At 34.4% G+C, this 18,266-nt stretch overlaps 1 protein-coding gene and 1 long non-coding RNA gene across 2 annotated transcripts in view; one reads left to right on the plus strand and one right to left on the minus strand.

The window, feature by feature from the left end:
* Positions 1-18,266, plus strand: part of LOC127502714 (DNA polymerase zeta catalytic subunit-like) — an 845,784-nt gene that overhangs the window by 505,690 nt on the left and 321,828 nt on the right. The window lies entirely within an intron of this gene.
* Positions 278-1,141, minus strand: LOC127502749 (uncharacterized). The gene is made up of 3 exons (XR_007926920.1): positions 1,044-1,141; positions 590-822; positions 278-466 (listed from the first exon to the last, which is right to left on the minus strand). It is a non-coding gene; the product is annotated as an uncharacterized LOC127502749 (long non-coding RNA).

Here is an 18,266-nt window from a genome sequence, read left to right on the forward strand (position 1 = left end):
TACCAGTCTGAAATTTAAAAAAATGTAATGCTTTGAGCGCTGTTAAGCAGATTCGTAAACACCTCTGATTGGCCACTGTGTTCACGCACTCATTGGATATGTCTGAGAATGGCTTTAATGATCAGTGCTAAAAGCGTCAGTCACATTTTTATAATTTTTTATCATTTTTATAAGTCAGTACTTTCGACCACTCTATAACTTATAATCTAAGATTACTTGGTGCATAATAAAGAGCCATGTTTTCTTATTAATACGTAAGAACACTGTGACACACAGTTTGAAGTACCTAACAGCATTCTTGAAACGGTAATGCTTGCGGTTTCCATCTACGGAAACGGCGAGCATATTTGGGGTGCATGCAGGGCAGATGAAGGGCTCTTCCTTGCATATATTGTCCACCTCAAATTGCACAGCCTCCCACTCAAAAAAAACTTTTCTGAAAACTGTCTGCTGAGATCTTGCCAGTCTATTAAAAATAAAGAAAACAACAGCTTATAATGTACAACAAATACATTAGCATCAAACAGCTTTTCAACCCACAATTCAAATACATTAACAATACTGCAGGATTAATAAATTCAACACTCACACGACCAAAGCAAACAGTTCGCTGATCCAGCATTCTTAAAAATGCTTGGCAGGACAATCCCGGTGCCGCCATCTTCATTTCCTCAAATGAGAAAAATATATCTGTAGCATAAATTGTGGCAAATTGAAGAGTTGCAGGCCAGTAGTCACTTCTGTTTAGGTCGGCCACTGCAGCAGTCCAAGTGGCTTGGCATGCCTCACAAATTAACTCGGGCATGCTTAGATCATATCGTCCTGGAAAAATCAAAAACACATCCACTGTAATGCAAACCTTTGCTGGGTCAATCAGGGTTTGGGTTCTTCATACAATTTATACATTACTTTGTATACTTCATACATTTCTAAAATTCTAGATACAAAATCTATGCCAAACTTGTTGGGAGTTAAGTATGGACAGATATTTATTTTTAAGATGCTTCTCAAACAGGACAAAATAAAGTTCTTCACATTCTTACCATTCATTGTGACCACAGCAACAGTCTTTCCTGGACTGACCCTCAATGACTCTGGTGAACAACCACAGATTTTGTCAGGCATTTCCACAGGTACAAGCAGCACTGAAAAAGATCATACAGTACATGTAAATTAACATAATTTGTATTGACTGAGTTATAAGATTGTAATGGATCAATGTTATTGAAGCACATTGCTGAAAAAGAACACAAGATATGCTCAAAAAGCCGACTGACACGGATTATCTACATAAATTCAAGATCAAACAAAAAGAGAAAAAAGGCATCATTTAAATAATAAAACTTATGAGCTTAACTGTTCTGAAAATGGGATATGTTGTACAAACACAAACCAAAACTTACCACAATGGGAAAGAGCCTTATCCACCATGACAGTTGTTGGAGGCAATGGCTGGAAGAATCCAGCAGTCATGGCATCTCTATTGTGGAGGACATGTCTGGTGTGCATGCTGATGTCACATTCAGCACAGAAGAAGGGGCGTGGTCGACAGTCACAACACCGGATAACTGCTGGACTGCTCCTACACTGTTGGCAGATGTGTGTTGCCACACTTTCTTTTGCTGCAGCCGTGTTTACCAGACGGGGTCTCTCTGCCCTCCACCTCTCTAAAAAGAGACTTTGCTCCAGTTCGAGGATGCCAGAAGAGGATCTCTTGGAGTTCCAAGAGGTGATGCCTCATCACCTGAGGAATCGCTCAGTGAGTGCTGGAGATCTTGTAGAAAACACTCTGTTAAAATAGTATGGAGTTTTCAGAAACAATAGCAAATTTTAAAATACAAACATTTATTTACATTCTAACCCACTGTCAGATATAAATGGAAACAATGAAAATGGTGTACAATGAAGTACACACCAACAGTCTCTGGAGCTTAGTTCACCCAAAAATTAAAATGTTGTCATCATTTATTCACCCTCAAATTGTTCCAAACCTGTATTAATTTCTTTGTTCTGCTAAACACAAAGGAAGATATTTTGAAGAATGTTTGTAACCAAACAGTTGGTGGACCCCACTGACTTCCATAGTATTTATTTCTCCATACTAAGGAAGTCAGCGGTGTCCCACAACTGTTTGGTTACCCATATTCATCAAAATATCTTCCTTTGTGTTTAGCAGAACAAAGAAATTAATACAGGTTTGGAACAATTTGAGGGTGAATAAATGATGACAAAATTTTAAATTCTGGGTGAACTATCTCTTTAACATACAACTGGAGAGTTTTTTATTTCCCAAACCCTAATGTGGACAGTCCAATTAGTGTCGGTTAGCTGCCTATAAGGTGTCATATAGATGATAACAGCATATAGGAATGCTTATATAGAAGCAGATTAAAATGAAAGCTGGCTGGCCATTGACAACACACTCAGAAGAACAAATCGTTTCAGACACAGCCTTCCCAAGACCAATAACTTGCAAGCGATTTAGTATGATGGTAACCAGGCAGGCACATTTTACTGCATAACCATAATATTGACAAGATTTCCTGAAAATGTCATAACAGCCCACAAATAAACAATTTTTTATGTGCTAATTTTGTAGTTCATACTGCTTTACAAAAATATGTAATAGTAACATTAATGTGCCTCTTTCACTTATTTTTTCACTTTCACTTAAGACTAGTGACATCTTTAATAAATCTACTTTTTATGTCAAAAATCTAATGACTGGTTCTGGTTTGATTGTTTCCCTGACATATCAAGCTAAACATGTATTCCTTCATTTCCTTAATTCCTTTATTACAATCTTAAGTGCCTAAACAATGTGATTTCTCAAAATATCTTTAATGAAAAACAATACTGACCCTTTTTTGACTGATCCCTGCTTGATCTTGGCCTTGCATAGACAATATTTCCATGCACGTCTCTTTTTCTCCAGTGCACCCTTGGTTGCCTTGGCTCAGGTATCTTTGCTGGTGCTGCTGCCACCTCCTCTTCTTGCAGCTCACCAAGAAAGTCATCAAGACTTTGGAGCTCATCCTTCAGTTCTTGATGATCAACCAAGTTATCCAAGACCATTAGATTTTCTTGGATTTCTGAATCACTCATGGACATAGTGATAGGAAGAAAAACAAACAGACAGAAAGACTCACAACAAAGAGATGGACAAATAAAACAAATATAGATAAAGAGAAACAGGGAGGGGGGACAAAGAGACAGAGAGGGGAGAGGGGAGAGAAAGAGAGAGAGAGAGAGAGAGAGAGAGACTGATAAGTACAGGTTAACAAGACGGACGTGGCTTTTAAAAGTGCCTTTGTTATTTATTTGTTTGTGTGTGTGTGTGTGTGTATGTGGTGGAGTGTTAGAATAAAGATAATTTTTGCTGGCAAATTTGAGGGACCTAATGATGAAAAAGAAAAAACAAACAGACAAACAAACAAAAAAACAGAATTGAACATTTTACACCAGTATTCTCTTCACCTGTGTTGCCAGATTGGGCTTGAGTGTATGTAAAATTGATTTTATACAGTTCAATAAGCAAAAAGTTAATATTGTTCAATACATTTTACACAAAAATTGTTAATAATGTAAGTTTTGCTCTATTTTGCCAACAAAAATAGTTCCAAACAAAACCACAGCAGAACTCACTGTAAAAATTACATGAATCAATCAATAACTTATGACAACTTAATTTATTATTACATTAATTAAACACATGGTTTTATTTCATAGTAAGAAATTGTGCTGAGACACAATAATGTTGTTGTTATGAATTTGTTTCTACTGTTTATTATAGATAATATTTAGGCGTTTATTATAAAATTATTCGTGGATTTTAAACAATTTATTGGGCTGGAAAACAAACCAATCTGGCAACACTGTTTTTTACCTGACCATTTATAATGTTGGCTAAAGTGGCTTAATAGTTTTGAGCTAATGTAATATAGGTAACTGAAAGTACCTCAGTACTGAAAATCTTGTATTCCCCATCATTGTACCTTCGTGATTATATGCGAAAAAAATGAACTTGAATTTAATTAGCTAACTTTGCTAGCCTACTGCACATTTGGTGCAGCAAGTTATTTATATATATATATATATATATTTACCGTCCTAATAAATTGCTACCTTACACTTCTAAAAGTTCTAAACACAACTTCTTGTCCTGATTCAACAGTTTTTATTGTGTAAATTTAAGAATAGTCTCAATCTCTATTAATTAACTCTTCTACTTACCGAGTGGAAAATCGCAATGGACCTTGGGATCGCGATCGCGACATACAATGACGTCAGCGTTATTAATTTAGAGGATTTTTAATAAATAAATAAATAAAACATTGATTAATCGAACACAAGCATATATACATATTTATTTATCAATACCAGACTCCTATAAAAATACATTATCCAGCATGCATCACCTCTAATTAGTCACTTACCCTATGACCAGAAAACGCTTAAACTGCTTACTTGCACGCACCGTGGAGCGTTGTTAAACTCACCTCTGAATGCTGTTCTACCTGCAGTTGAGCGTTGTTTAACTCAACGCTGGATGCTGTTGCACAACACGATGACCGTTGTTAAACTCACCGCTGGATGCTGTTGTCTGTGAACGCTCCCCCTTTTTCTCAGAGGGCACTTTGATATCAGACTGCGAGGGATTTCTTAACATTAAAAACCAGTTGGGTGGCCAGATAAAGATGATAGATCATTTATTGTAGCCTATTCCTATCTATTCTTATTTACTGTAGTCTCGACCCATCCACAGCAGACAACGGACTGCTGTGTGCTTACCCAAGACGTCAAATTTCAACGCCGAGGGCTCCTGTTCAGGGTTCCATAGAAGTCTATCGGACTGCCCTGCTCGTTGAAAAATGACGCCAAGGGGGTACCCAGTGCGTTAAAATGTGACGCCAAGGGGTCCTGACCAAGCGTCCATATGTGACGAGTCGGGAGTAAGAACGTGTTGAATAAAAAACGGGGACAATACATTTTTGAATGTTTTTGTTTTTTAATTGTTGCAGGTTCCATATATCATTACATTAATTATTATTATTTAATTTTATTATTGGGATTTTTGTTCTGTTTTTAGGCTAATACAATTCACCAAAAAACTATTAGGCTACACTATTAACCAGACCTAACTAAAAAAACTATTACACTATTTTGAAAAATAACATTACAAAAATAAAACAACATAAATATGAGATAAGATAGGCCTAAATAAAACAGCATTTAACAAATATTTTTAACATTTATTATTTAATTTAATATTTTCATTTTTACGAGCTGTTTATAGGCTAGCCTACTGTACAGAAATTACAACTTTTTAAACTTGTAACTATTTTTAACTAATATTTTGCATTTTAGACTCATTTTAAGCACTAAGTAAGTTGCAAGTGTATTATTATTTATTTATTCACATCTGAGTGTACCTTCACCACGTGATAAGACGTGTGTGGAAATTGCTGCGTTGTGACCGGGGACGTTTAAACTGTCCAAAACAATCTCGCACCCTGTTGAAGCCCTGTTATAAAACACATAACCGTATTACTTTAATTTAACATGAATAGTTAGTACGTTACTACCTTGAAAGTCGAAACAGACTACAATGTTTCTTTTGATAATTGATGATAATGGCGCTCTGCTCTGGTCCAGGTTAGCGGCGCGCGCGCGACCAAGTGTAGCAGTGACAGTGTAGCTGCACAACCCCCTCTGTTGGTGAATATAATCACTACACGATTGCTCCGATAACCAGCAGGCTGCTTTATGTTGGTCGGGCTTTTTTGCAATGTAGAATTTGCGGGTTATTTTGAACGAGCTGTAAAACGGATACATTGGGACAGCTTCAGTCGGGGACGGCCGGAGCACCAAAAACCGGGACTGTCCCCGGAAAACGGGGACGTCTGGTCACTACGTTCACAAACCAATGTTATTTTTAACAGAAAATTCTGTATAAGGGATTTGACATGGCAGAAAGCGCGCAAAGTGTGCTCCCTCTATAATCACTAAAAAGTTGTCATATCTCACAAAATTCTTTTATAATAAATGAAGCTGTCACACGAATCTCTTATTTACATAATATCTAAATTTCTTTGTTTTTATGAGAGTATTCGACTGCGGTCAAGTGGGCCGCGCGTCGAAAATACACGGTCAAGCCAGCCGCACTTTTTTTTAGTTTGCGCGTCTAGTCCTGCACTTACGGTATGGGTGCTGGAAACGGTCTAAATGCGGCGTTTCCTTTATACTCTAAAAAGGGCAAGAACATAAAGAGACATCAGAAAAGTTATTTATTGGTTTTCCCCCCCATCTTATTAAGACTCAAATAATTTTTTATTTAAAAAAACATGACTTTTATTTTCGAATTTAATGTTTGTATATGTGCTATACATCATCTATTAATGTTAATGTTAATAGTAATGGTAATTATTATAGCCTAAATCATTTATTAATTTTAATTTTTAGTTAATTTTTTATCATTGATTTTAATGTTTTATATATATTATACGTTTATTGTTCTACATTATTAATTAATGTTAATATTAATCTTAATAGTAATGGTAATTAATATAGATCATACATTTTACTTTTATTAATTTTAATTATTAATTTTTAATTAATTAATTAATTATTGATTTTAATGTTTTTATATATACAATAATTATTAAATATTATTTATTAATGTTAATGTTAATTATCATACATCATTAATGTAAATTGTTTTACTATTTATTTTTTTGATTTATATATATATATATAGAGTGACCCTGGCTATTACTGTATCAGTTTCCATTTCAGTATGTACCATCGTTAAACACTAAAAGTTTTTAATTTTTAGGCATTCTTGTGTAAACATACTATGCTTATGAACATATGAAATTCAAAGTCATTTTAAGTGCAGTATTGGACAAAAATACAGGGAAATACATCTTCTTGCATTTTACGTCTTTTTGCCATTTAATGTGGTGAAAACGTTTTTAACCCTGAGAACTGATTATGTTCATAATTCATTTGAGAACTCCTTATTTGTGTCCATGGGTACTAATTCCTCACCTTCAGCTTAGTTTCTTATGTCTACGTTTTTATAGCCTAACAGTTTAGTCTTTGGTTGTCAGTTGTGTTTATTTATGGTGATTATGCCTGCAAAGATGTTTTATTAAGTTGACCTTAATCTTCAGTCTATTAAATAAATCTGCTCAGCTGGAATTCCTTCTCCTCATCATTGACTGAATCATTACAATTATATAGTATTATGATATTAACTTTGTCTATTTAAATTAAAATTTAGATACAACAAGTGACAGATCACATAAGGAAAGACAGTTGATAACACAAAGAAAAATAAAAGTGATGCAGTGTCATGTCCTATTTGAATATGATCACACTTTTATAATTTGCTTTTATAATTTTTGCTTTTGTTATTTCAGGAAACAACTATGTGCATCTTGAAGAACAACAGCACTTTCAGCATGCTGTTGTATAACCCATCAGACTGCACAACAGTGTGTTCTGTGGCTTGAGCTCCTGCGGACATTTATTGACTCTCTGCTGCACACTACTGCACAAACCTAATACAATCATATTCTCATATTATGTTTTTGTTTTATTGCTTAAAAATTACATTTTTGCATTTGTATCTGTTGTGAAATGTCATAACACAGGTTACATAATACCTATCACCAGATATTATGTATCACCATCTTTCTGTAATTCAGTCTTTATAAAACTCTCGTTTAAATTGCATTAGGTTGTACTACAGTCTTCTGTTAACCAGTCTACTGTTGTAAGATATCTTTTTTAAGTCTTGAAAGGTGCCTATTACTAAAATGCATTATTATTATTATCATTAAAATATTATAGGAGTAAGCTGGAGCAGAGGCTGTTGCAGAATGACACCAAGGAGTTTTGCAAAGCAAAGGGGATCATCACTGGTTACAAAGCTTTTGGCTCAATAAAAATACAAATACCAAAACAAGGACGGGAAAACTCGAAAAAAAAATAAATAAATAAAAATATATATATGTTTTTCAATCAAAACATGAACATGACTGTTTTCTGCCGCGGGAATGCAGACCTCTACCATAATGTCTTAGATTTGTGGGTTTCCTAAAATGTTTTTGTTTTTTTATATATGTCATTTCAAAGTCGAGGAGAGTTTCCAAAAGCCTGGACCAAATATTACACAGCATTCAAAAATTTGCTAGACCTGGGGCCAATATAAAGGACTATAGTGTTTATAGTGAAGCTGATCTATGGGGAGATGTCTGCAAAGACTTGGATGTGCCAAATACCTTTGCGAATCAGCTAAAAATTCGTAAAGCCACTCATCTTTGGAAGGTATTTAATCTTATGTTAAAAACCAAAAAAAAAAAAAAAAAAAAAAAAAAAACCATTCAAATGCCATTTTAGTATTATTAAGTGTTTACATTGTTTTGCTGATCATGTCTATTTCCAGGGCTCCTGGGAGAGTTTGACAGCATCTTTAAAGGATGTCAGTCCTCGTGCTGAAAAAGAGTCTGAATCTTCAGGTGAAAAGGTAGTAAAATTATATGTATTTCAACAAAACAGCTCTGTTTCTGCTTCTGTAATAATGACAAAGTCAAGAATTAAATAGTTTCTAAACTCTTTAATGTACTTTAAAGTGTTTAAGAATATACCTTCTAAAATGTAAAAGAACAATATGTTACTCATGATAATGTTGATAAGTTACCATGAAGTTATTTTTAACTTTTTTTTTTAATTAGGAAACTTCAGGGATCAAGAGTGGCTCAAAAGTGAGATATGATGATGATGTTGAGGAGAAACCTGGTGGAGAGCAAAATTCCTCCTTGGTAATTTGTCTGTCAGTTCATTCAGAAGGTTTTGCTATGGTGACTGTGCCATATTGTCTATATAAAATACAAATTATTGTTAAAGGATGCACTGTACAGCTATTCAGTTTTGGTGTGTGTTATGTAAAATAAGACCCACATGTTAACTTACAGATTTCAGATCCAGTCTTCTCATTGAATAATATTTGAAAGACAATAACTGCATATTACTGTTCATTATTTATTAATAGAGTAGGCTATATTTTCAATTCTTATAATTAATAAAATCTAATTATTACTCTTATTGTTGACACTGTCTCAGTGGAGCCACCTCAGATGTTTTGAGTTGTATAGAATCAATTTAGCTTCGAATGGTTTTGCACTGTTAGTTACAATGCTTTTTAATTGCACATTTGGAATGATTAGGATGAAAGTGATGTGGGAGTAATTGGTCTCCACTTTTGGAGCAAGATGATGAATGGTCATCTTCTTTTGAAAAGGTAAACTTCTTACTTTTTTTTCTTTAAATAGCATTCTCTTTGTAGGTTATATTTGTATTTATTTAAAATGTTTTTACACTCTCACCAGGATGTGATGCCTGACAGTGACGTTGCAATCACAAGTCATCTGGTAAAGCCTGAGACTCAGCAGCTTGAATGCAAATCAGCGTTTCCTGATCAGAGGGTAATTCTATATATTATGAAGTAAAAGATATAATTTACCTGTTCTATGTTTAATTATTATTAAGGGTTTACTTTGTGTTGATGATAATGTGTATTTTCAGGGCTCCTGTGAAATTTTGACAGCCTCTTTAAAGGATGACAGTCCTCGTGAAGAAAAGGAGTCTGAATCTTCAGGTGAAAAGGTAGGAAATTTGTATATTTTTACCAAACAGCTCGGTTTCTGCTTCAGCAATAGGGAAAGCATACTGGCAGAATATTAAAAGAAATGCACTTCTTTAACCATTTCAATATCCTATCACATCCAAACAAGTAGCAGTTTGATATGAAAAGCAAGTTTAGAGATTACACGACAATTTACAATATTCAAAGGGAAAATAACAGTAAGAATTAAAAAAAAAAATAATCAAGAAAAAACACTAATTATTTACCTTTGCCTCAAAAGGTGTGCTCTCTTTGAGAAATGTGATACTATCACACATATAACATAGATTTCTGTTACAGGTTCACCTTTACAGAAAAAAAAAAAAAAATTATAAAAAAAATAATACAATTTATCGGTTAAATAGTACTGCATATCTATTTCAATACAAAAATATAATTGGAATTATTTTTATGTTACAGGAAAATGACAAGGATTCTGACTTGGCTGAATCAACTAACATTTCTACAGAGAGCAGTGAGGCAGAAGATCCATTCTTTAGATGTAGTTTGCCACAGGAGCCATGTTTCTTTTTTATTGACAATAAAGAATGGCAAGACCTGAGGAAGCATCAGAAAGGAAGATATTTTCAAGGATTACAGTGGACAAACGTAATTTTCAGGGGAATAAGGTCAATTCGCCCATACTGCAGTTTTGGTTTCGAACGCCACAGTGTCAAAACCCTGCAGTCACTAAAAAACACACCCCTATTCAAATGTATGGGCTACTGCCGGTTTGAAGACTGCCCCATTAATATTACTGTGGAAGTCACAAGACAACTGAAAAGACCTCATTCAAATGAACTTCTAAGTCTCCAAATGCTAATTAATGAAAAGAAGGGCTCAGACAATGAAGTCCTGCAAAGGGTCATGATGCACCCAAAAGGCATAATGCTGTGGTCAAAGAAAACGCTGTCAGTGTTTTACAAAAGCTGCAAGAAGGACATTGTCTATTTGGATACAACTGGAAGTATAATTCAAAAAGGAAGCTCCACAAGTCCACCATACTATGTGTATGAATTAGTTGTGCGTAATCCTTCCAAGGGGGCATCTCCTCTTCCAGTTGCAACCTACCTAACTTGTGACCACATCACATCATCTGTCACATACTTTTTGCAGGCTTTTCAAATGGACATGATGAAGCTGTATGGGAAAAAAGCAGTCAAAAGGCCAATTATGATCATTTGTGATGGCTCCCTTGTACTTCTAAATTCTATTTCTTTTACATTCTGCAAACTAAGTCTGGAGGATCTTCTGCAGAAGTACTTTGAAGTCATCACTGGCCAATACCAGGCAGAAAAGTTTGGTCTTCCCATCATTCATAGATGCTTAAGCCACATAATGAAAAATGCAAAGGATCTGTGCAAAAAACAGTAGGTATTTTTTGGGAAGGGGGAGTAGTTTATAATGCATTATGGAATAAAATGAACTAATTTTAATTTTTCTTCTAATTTTAGTATGCAAAAACATTACAAGCTTGGAATGCACACATTTGGGCTACTTGCATGTTCGACAAATCTGAAGCAGATGGATGAGGTGCTTCTCAGTGCCACAGTCGTGTTTTGTAGTCCCTGCAGTGGCGACAATGTGGCAAAGCATTACAACAACTTACTAGTGCTTATGCAACAAGTGGGAACACTGGAAGTTGAGGAAAAAAACATTGTTGCTGAAGACTACAAGGTAATCAACACAGTGTGACTTTTATTCATGTAGAATGTTGACAGCACACAGCCACGCAGTATGGTCTGTAATCTCTGCCTTGACCTGCTGTGGATTTTTTTGAGGACATTGCATTCACAACCATGTGTGTCTTCCATCATATACATGAAGACAAGACATGACAGTTAAGGTTCATTAGTTAACATTATTTAACTACATTAGTTAACATGAACTAATAATGAACTGCACTTCTACAGCATTTATTAATCTTTGTTAATGTTAATTTCAACATTTACTAATACATTATTAAAACATTGTTGGAGCACTGTTACAGTTAGTTAATGCACTGTGAACTAACAACAACTTATACAACTTTTTTTTCATTAACTAATGTTAACGAAGATTAGTAAATACAGTAATAAATGTATTACTCATGGTTAGTTCATGTTCCTTAATACATTAACTAATGTTAATAAATGAACCTTTGTCATGGAGACGAACTCCATAATTCCCTCCTCTGGCCATCGGAGGGAACCCTCTCCCGAGTACTGACGTGCACTCACTCACGCACTACATTTCCCAGCAGCCCCGTACCTTGGACTAATCACCACACCCAGCTGAAGCTCATTTACCGGACTATTTAAGGCCCTACCTTGACTACGATTCTGCCTGTCCCTCATCATTCCTGTTTGCCCCTGTTTGACCCTGCCTGTTGTACTACGCATTTCTCTAATAAAAGCCTGCTTATGGATCCCAACTCGAGTGACGACTCGTTACAACCTTATTGTAAAGTGTTACCAAATATTTTATTCAGGACGCTCCCTACCTTTTGCTTAATGCTTCTAGGGAGTAGCTGATCCACAATTTGATGCTGAATTATTAATTCTTTCTCTTTATTTACATTAATATAATTACCCACATTTAGTATATGTGCATAAATCTTTAATGTCTTACAAAATCATAGACACATTTTTATTTATGTTTGAAACAAATACTATGTCAAACTACACAACATAGTGTGCTAGTACATAAACATTAGTATTTATTTGGATAAAATGGAAAACATTTCTTTCAAGAATGATGTGGGAACCACACCTCTGAAAGCCACTTCCAGCAGGTAATAGAGAGAGCACCTCTTGACCTTGATGGCGAAGAAAACAATTATCATGCACCAACATTCATTGCAAGATTGGCCAAATACTTCCTCCCACATGCAACTTTGTGGTCTGGTCTGATGCTAGGTAGGTTTTATGAGTCTTTTCTAAACTTATTATTGATGATAAATGAAAAATTATATATATATAGCACTATTATAATCTCATTTTACTCACGTAATGCTTTAGGCGATATTGGCCGTCATGGTACAGGCTCAGCATACCAGCATTTCAGCAAGATTCATAAAGAAGTCAGTCAGTCCAATAAACAGGTAAAAACGTTTCATTGATAAAAAGGTGAATTTGTGCATTAATATGTTGCCTTAAATAACTTTTTTTTTTTTTCTTTTTTTTTTAATTCAGAACTTTACTCTGGACAATCGAACACAGGCCATTATGGAAAAAAGTCAGTGGGACCTCAAAAAAATTAGGTTCCAGACAAGGAGACTCACACGCCTGGATGACTTTGTGCAGATATATCAAAGGATGCATGATGCACAGCTCCGTGAATATGAAGACACAGAAAGATCAAGAAAGAAAGTAAGGAAATATTTTTGGTATTTGTACCTTTTACAAAACATTGTCAATATAATGTCCCATAAATGCTTGAGTATAAATTTCCTAAAAATAGAAAAAAATGTGTGTTATATGTGCATATACTACATCTCTTCCAGTCCTTTCGAGTGGAAATGGAACAGTGGAAAAAGAAAAGTCAAAAACGTAAAGGAGTATATGTTTCTCCACTAGTGAAGGGTCTGCCATTCAAAGATGTGAGAAGCAAGGTACTCCTAATTAGAGGGTATAATAATAATAATAATAATAATAATAATAATAATAATAATAATATTAATAATAATAATAAACTGTTACAAGTCTAGAAGAATTTGCTGTGTTTTTTACAATTATTTGTTTAAAATCAATTATGTATTTTATAAAAATCATATAAATCAAAATTGTGTGTGTGTGTGTGTGTGTTTGTCAGGAGAAGTCTTCGAAGGCACCTCCAAAAGTACATGAGGAAAAACAAGAAGTTGTGCTCCAAAATCAGGTATTTTTTCTAAATATCTTTCATATCTGAACTAAAAGACTGTAATTGGTCAGGTGGCAAGTGAATGGTATAACTATGATAGCAGTATAGCCTTTCAAGACATTGTCAGCAAGTTGCGTAGATACATTTTTAAGAATGCATTTGAACTGTCATGTCTTACAATCTAATCTCTTAAAACAACTTTCACAGCTTTTTAAGAAAAAAAAAAAAAAATACGAATTGTATGATTGTTTAGTGTAAAATTGGTGATAGGGAAGCATATTTGCTATGTTCATTAATTTCACCATTTCACATCACAGACAGAGAGGCAAGGTGATAGTGCTGATCAAATGTATGTGGAGCCCAAAACACCTGAGCAGACTGAAAAACAGAGAAAGGTGAAATAATTTGAATAATTAAAATAACACTTGAATTTATGCTTTAATACTATGGCATAATTGCATTACATGGTTTATTATTACATGATTATGACTGCATTTAATGTCATGGGCCCTCACATTTATCTTGTGGTTTTCTAGAAGGTCCTGATCCAAACTTAGCACTGACACTGCTGTGCCATGTTAAAACGACACTTAATAGACTAAGATCACACACAACATTAAACAGTTAAAACATTTTATGTTTACATAGCATCAATTTTGAATTGTAAGTGGCATAAAAATCTAAGTAATAAATTGTATCTTCTATATTTACAGAAAGGTCCAGTGAAGAACATCAGGAGAAGACAGTCAAAAATTGAGGGGCCAATCTGGAACCAGTTAAATCCTTCAGAAATAACTGCTCCAAGAAGACTATCCAGGCCACCAAAAGTAAACATGCTGCAACAAATCCTTCACCAGTATTTCTGGTTGACCTGTGATGTCATCGACCTGGCCGGCTACATCATGGCAAAGGAAAATGAGTGCATTGATGGGTTTCAGTCAGTTCTGCCCTTTAGTGCCATTGCAAATGGAGGGATTGTGGGAACTCCACAAAAAAAAAAATTGTGCAGATATTGCACAATCGGCAAAACCACTGGATCACATTTAGCAATGTATTTTGTGATGAAAATCAGCTCTCTGTGTATGACAGTAAAAGTGCCCCTCTGGACCCAAGAACCCTTCAAACACTGTCCTGGATGGTAAGGCCACAGTCAGACCATTTTGATGTCCTGCAGCCAGCTGTGCAGCAGCAGTCAAATTTGAGCAACTGTGGCCTGTTTTCAATAGCATTTGCATATGCTCTATGCAAGGGTCATCCACCAGAGCTGTGCATGTTTAATGAAGGCAGGCTTAGGGCACAGCTGTATTCATCATTACCAAAACAGAGCATCACATTTACCATGAAGACTCGAGAGGGTGAAGCTGAGGCAAACGTGACCAAAACTGAAGTACCAGTTTACTGTGTTTGCCGAACAGCTCATTACAAGGAGCTCATGGTACAGTGCCAGCAGTGGTATGCGCTACATGCGTACATATACCAAGAACTGTAATTGGTAATGATCAGGTCTGGCAATGTGCCACATGCCACTGATGGACATTATACTAGGTTGCATTTCTTAAAACAAATTTTAAGAAGTTCCACATTGGATGGAACCCTGAAAGAGTGCAATAAGAAGAATTCTTTATTATTATTTTTTATTTTATTTTATTTTAGGAATATTTTAATTTATTTGTACTTTTAAATTAAAAGTCACTGCTGTATTTTAAACTTCCATTTCATTTATTTTTATTTTACATTTATTTTTCTCGTTTTTGTTTGTTTTATTTAAACACAAAAGTGTAAAGTACAGTGTAAAGAGTGAAATACAGATCGCTATTTATGTTCTAACAAAAAGGAAATCAAGAATTTTTTTGTCCAAACGTGAAACTTGCAAATTATTTGATTTTTAATAAATAAATACGGTTTAAGAATGCACTTTTTGGGGTGAGTTTGCCTTTATTATTCTCCAAAACTATACAGTAAAATGACACAACAATGAGTACAGTAATAGCCAGGGTGACCCAGAACAAATATCAGTTGACAGAATGAGCAAACCTATAAAGGAAAGATTTTTATGAGTGTTTGAAAATGGGCCATGGTGCAAGTGCTTGAATGCACTTTGATATTGGAGGTGAGTTTGACTTTAATTTTCTCCCAAACTGTAGAGTGAAATGATATGACAATGAGTACAGTAATAGCCAGGGTGACCCTGAATAAATATCAGTTGACAGAATGAGCAAACCTATAAAGGTACTTTTTACAATTTTTATTTTTGATTATATATATATATATATATATATATATATATATAATAAATAGTAAAACAATTTACATTAATGTATAATTAACATTAACATTAATAAATAATGTTTAATAATTATTGTATATATAAAAACATAAAAATCAAAAATTTTAAATTAATAAAAGTAAAATGAATACCATTACTATTAAGATTAATATTAGCATTAATTAACAATGTAGAACAATAAACGTATATAATATATATAAAACATTAAAATCAATGATAAAAAATTAATTAAAAATTAAAATTAATAAATGATTTATAATAATTACCATTACTATTAACATTAACATTAATAGATGATGTATAGCACATATACAAACATTAAATTCGCATACCGTAAGTGCAGGACTAGACGCGCAAGCTAAAAAAAAAAGTGCGGCTGGCTTGACCGTGTATTTTCGACGCGCGGCCCACTTGACCGCAGTGCGAAACTGCGATCGTGCAAACAGTCCACTCACCGCTCAAAACGCCGTTTTTTTTGTTCAGTGATATGCCGCTCTAGGCTGGGGCGGGGTTTTGTACTCGGTAGAATGAGGGAAAGATAATTTAGATTTAGAATAACTAATCGGGTGATAACTCGGGAGATTAAGTCATGTCGTGGTGGACTGGCTCCCTGTAAGCATGGCATTCACACTGTAAAACTAATCCTAGAAGTCTACAATCTACAAAAACTGTAAAACTGGTGAATACAGGTGAATAGTATTATATATCAACTAATATTATTAAATCTATTACTATTATTATTACTATTAAATCAACAAAACAGAGGATTCTACTCATTCCTGTTACTTTTACTCCTGTTATTTTTCATATGAGTAACAGGACTGAAAGTAACAGGATTGAGTTTTTAAGCAAAAAATGATCAAATAAATGACAAATTGCCACATGGAGTACATGCTAATAGCATGAGGACACTAAGCAAATTCTAGTGACTTACTTAAAGTTAATATTTTTTAAAATAAACAAATAACATCTAAGAAATAATTTAGGTAACAGGACAGTACGTTGAGATTGACCTTCTAGGTCATAGTTACTATTTCATCAAATATACAGAAGTTAAAATGAGAGTACTTACTTTTGGTCTAAGTTTTTTAGAAGGGGAAATGTGTGAGGTTAACAGGACTGAGTGAAAACCTGGGGACAAGACTGAAATGTGTATTTTATATAATAAAATACACATTTCATTTCTCATGAAATTTCTTTTTGTTTAGCATAGATGGTATATGTCACACAACAATGCAAAAATAATAAGATTTCTGAAAGATTTTAATGATTATATTTCATGATAAATGTTTTTTTTTTTAGTGTTCTGAGTAGTTTTTAATAATGTTTTAAATTATATATTTTAAATTTGCAGTTAGAGTAATGTTCAGGACATTTTGCTTAATAATAAAATGTATTTTAGAGTTAATTTTCATGCATATTTATACATACAATGTCCTGGGGACAGAAATGGCACCCATTCGGTGGAATGGCTCTTGAGCTCCAGGGGCATTTTATTTAAACCTTATCAAATATGCATCAAAAAGAAAAAAAAAAAAATCAAAGTTGTAAAGGTTACCACATAACTTCAACAGTCGCTACTACTGGCCAAGTTACCTGGGATAGATAATCATAGCGCCAAATCACTGTAGTGCAACATGTCTTAAATTCAACTCTGAATCTATATTTAAGTAATTGTAGAAGTTATCAGTTCAGCAGCCGTGTTTCAAACGCATTGATCAAATAGCATAGACTTCAGCGAAATGTGCGCTGATTTCTCTCCGCGTTCTGAGCTGGTGTGCGAGGCTCATCGACAATAAACGCAAGCTCTTATCACAGTACTGATAACCTACAATTACTTAAAAATAGATTCAGAGTTACATTTTAGACATGTTGCACTACAGTGATTTGGCGCTATGATTATCTGTCCCAGGTAACTTGGCCAGTAGTAGCTAGGTCACTAGACTATTGAAAAATGATGTGGCTAACCTTTACAACTTTTAGATATAGGGGGAAATAGCACATTTTAATAGAAAAGTTTGTGTCTGTTGCCGTCTCAGAAATCTGAGGGGGCACGACAGGTGCTGTTTGAATGGGCATGATGCTTCTGTGTACGGATCTATGGACATCACTTTATGGGGGTAGGCTAAAGGCTACCACCGCTTAATAGAAAATAAGTTTGTTTCTGTTGCTGTCAGTATTGTTTTTGGAAGTTACATTTAAACGCAGTTAGCTCAAAAATATGAGGGCACACGACAGGTGCTGTTTGAAAGAGCATGATGCATCTGTGTATGTTTAATGCATGGTGTGTGTGTTTCACTAGCTCCGTTTCCATGGGCACATTTTGATTTATCTAATTCTGGATATTTCCAGTTGATAACTTAGCCTAAGACGTGTGATTAATAATAAGACCACATCAAGAGAACCCATTATAATCAGTGATGCTGTGACTGTCACTTCTTGTATTTC

This window comes from Ctenopharyngodon idella, chromosome 20, assembly GCF_019924925.1.
Source record: "Ctenopharyngodon idella isolate HZGC_01 chromosome 20, HZGC01, whole genome shotgun sequence".
NCBI lineage: Eukaryota > Metazoa > Chordata > Actinopteri > Cypriniformes > Xenocyprididae > Ctenopharyngodon > Ctenopharyngodon idella.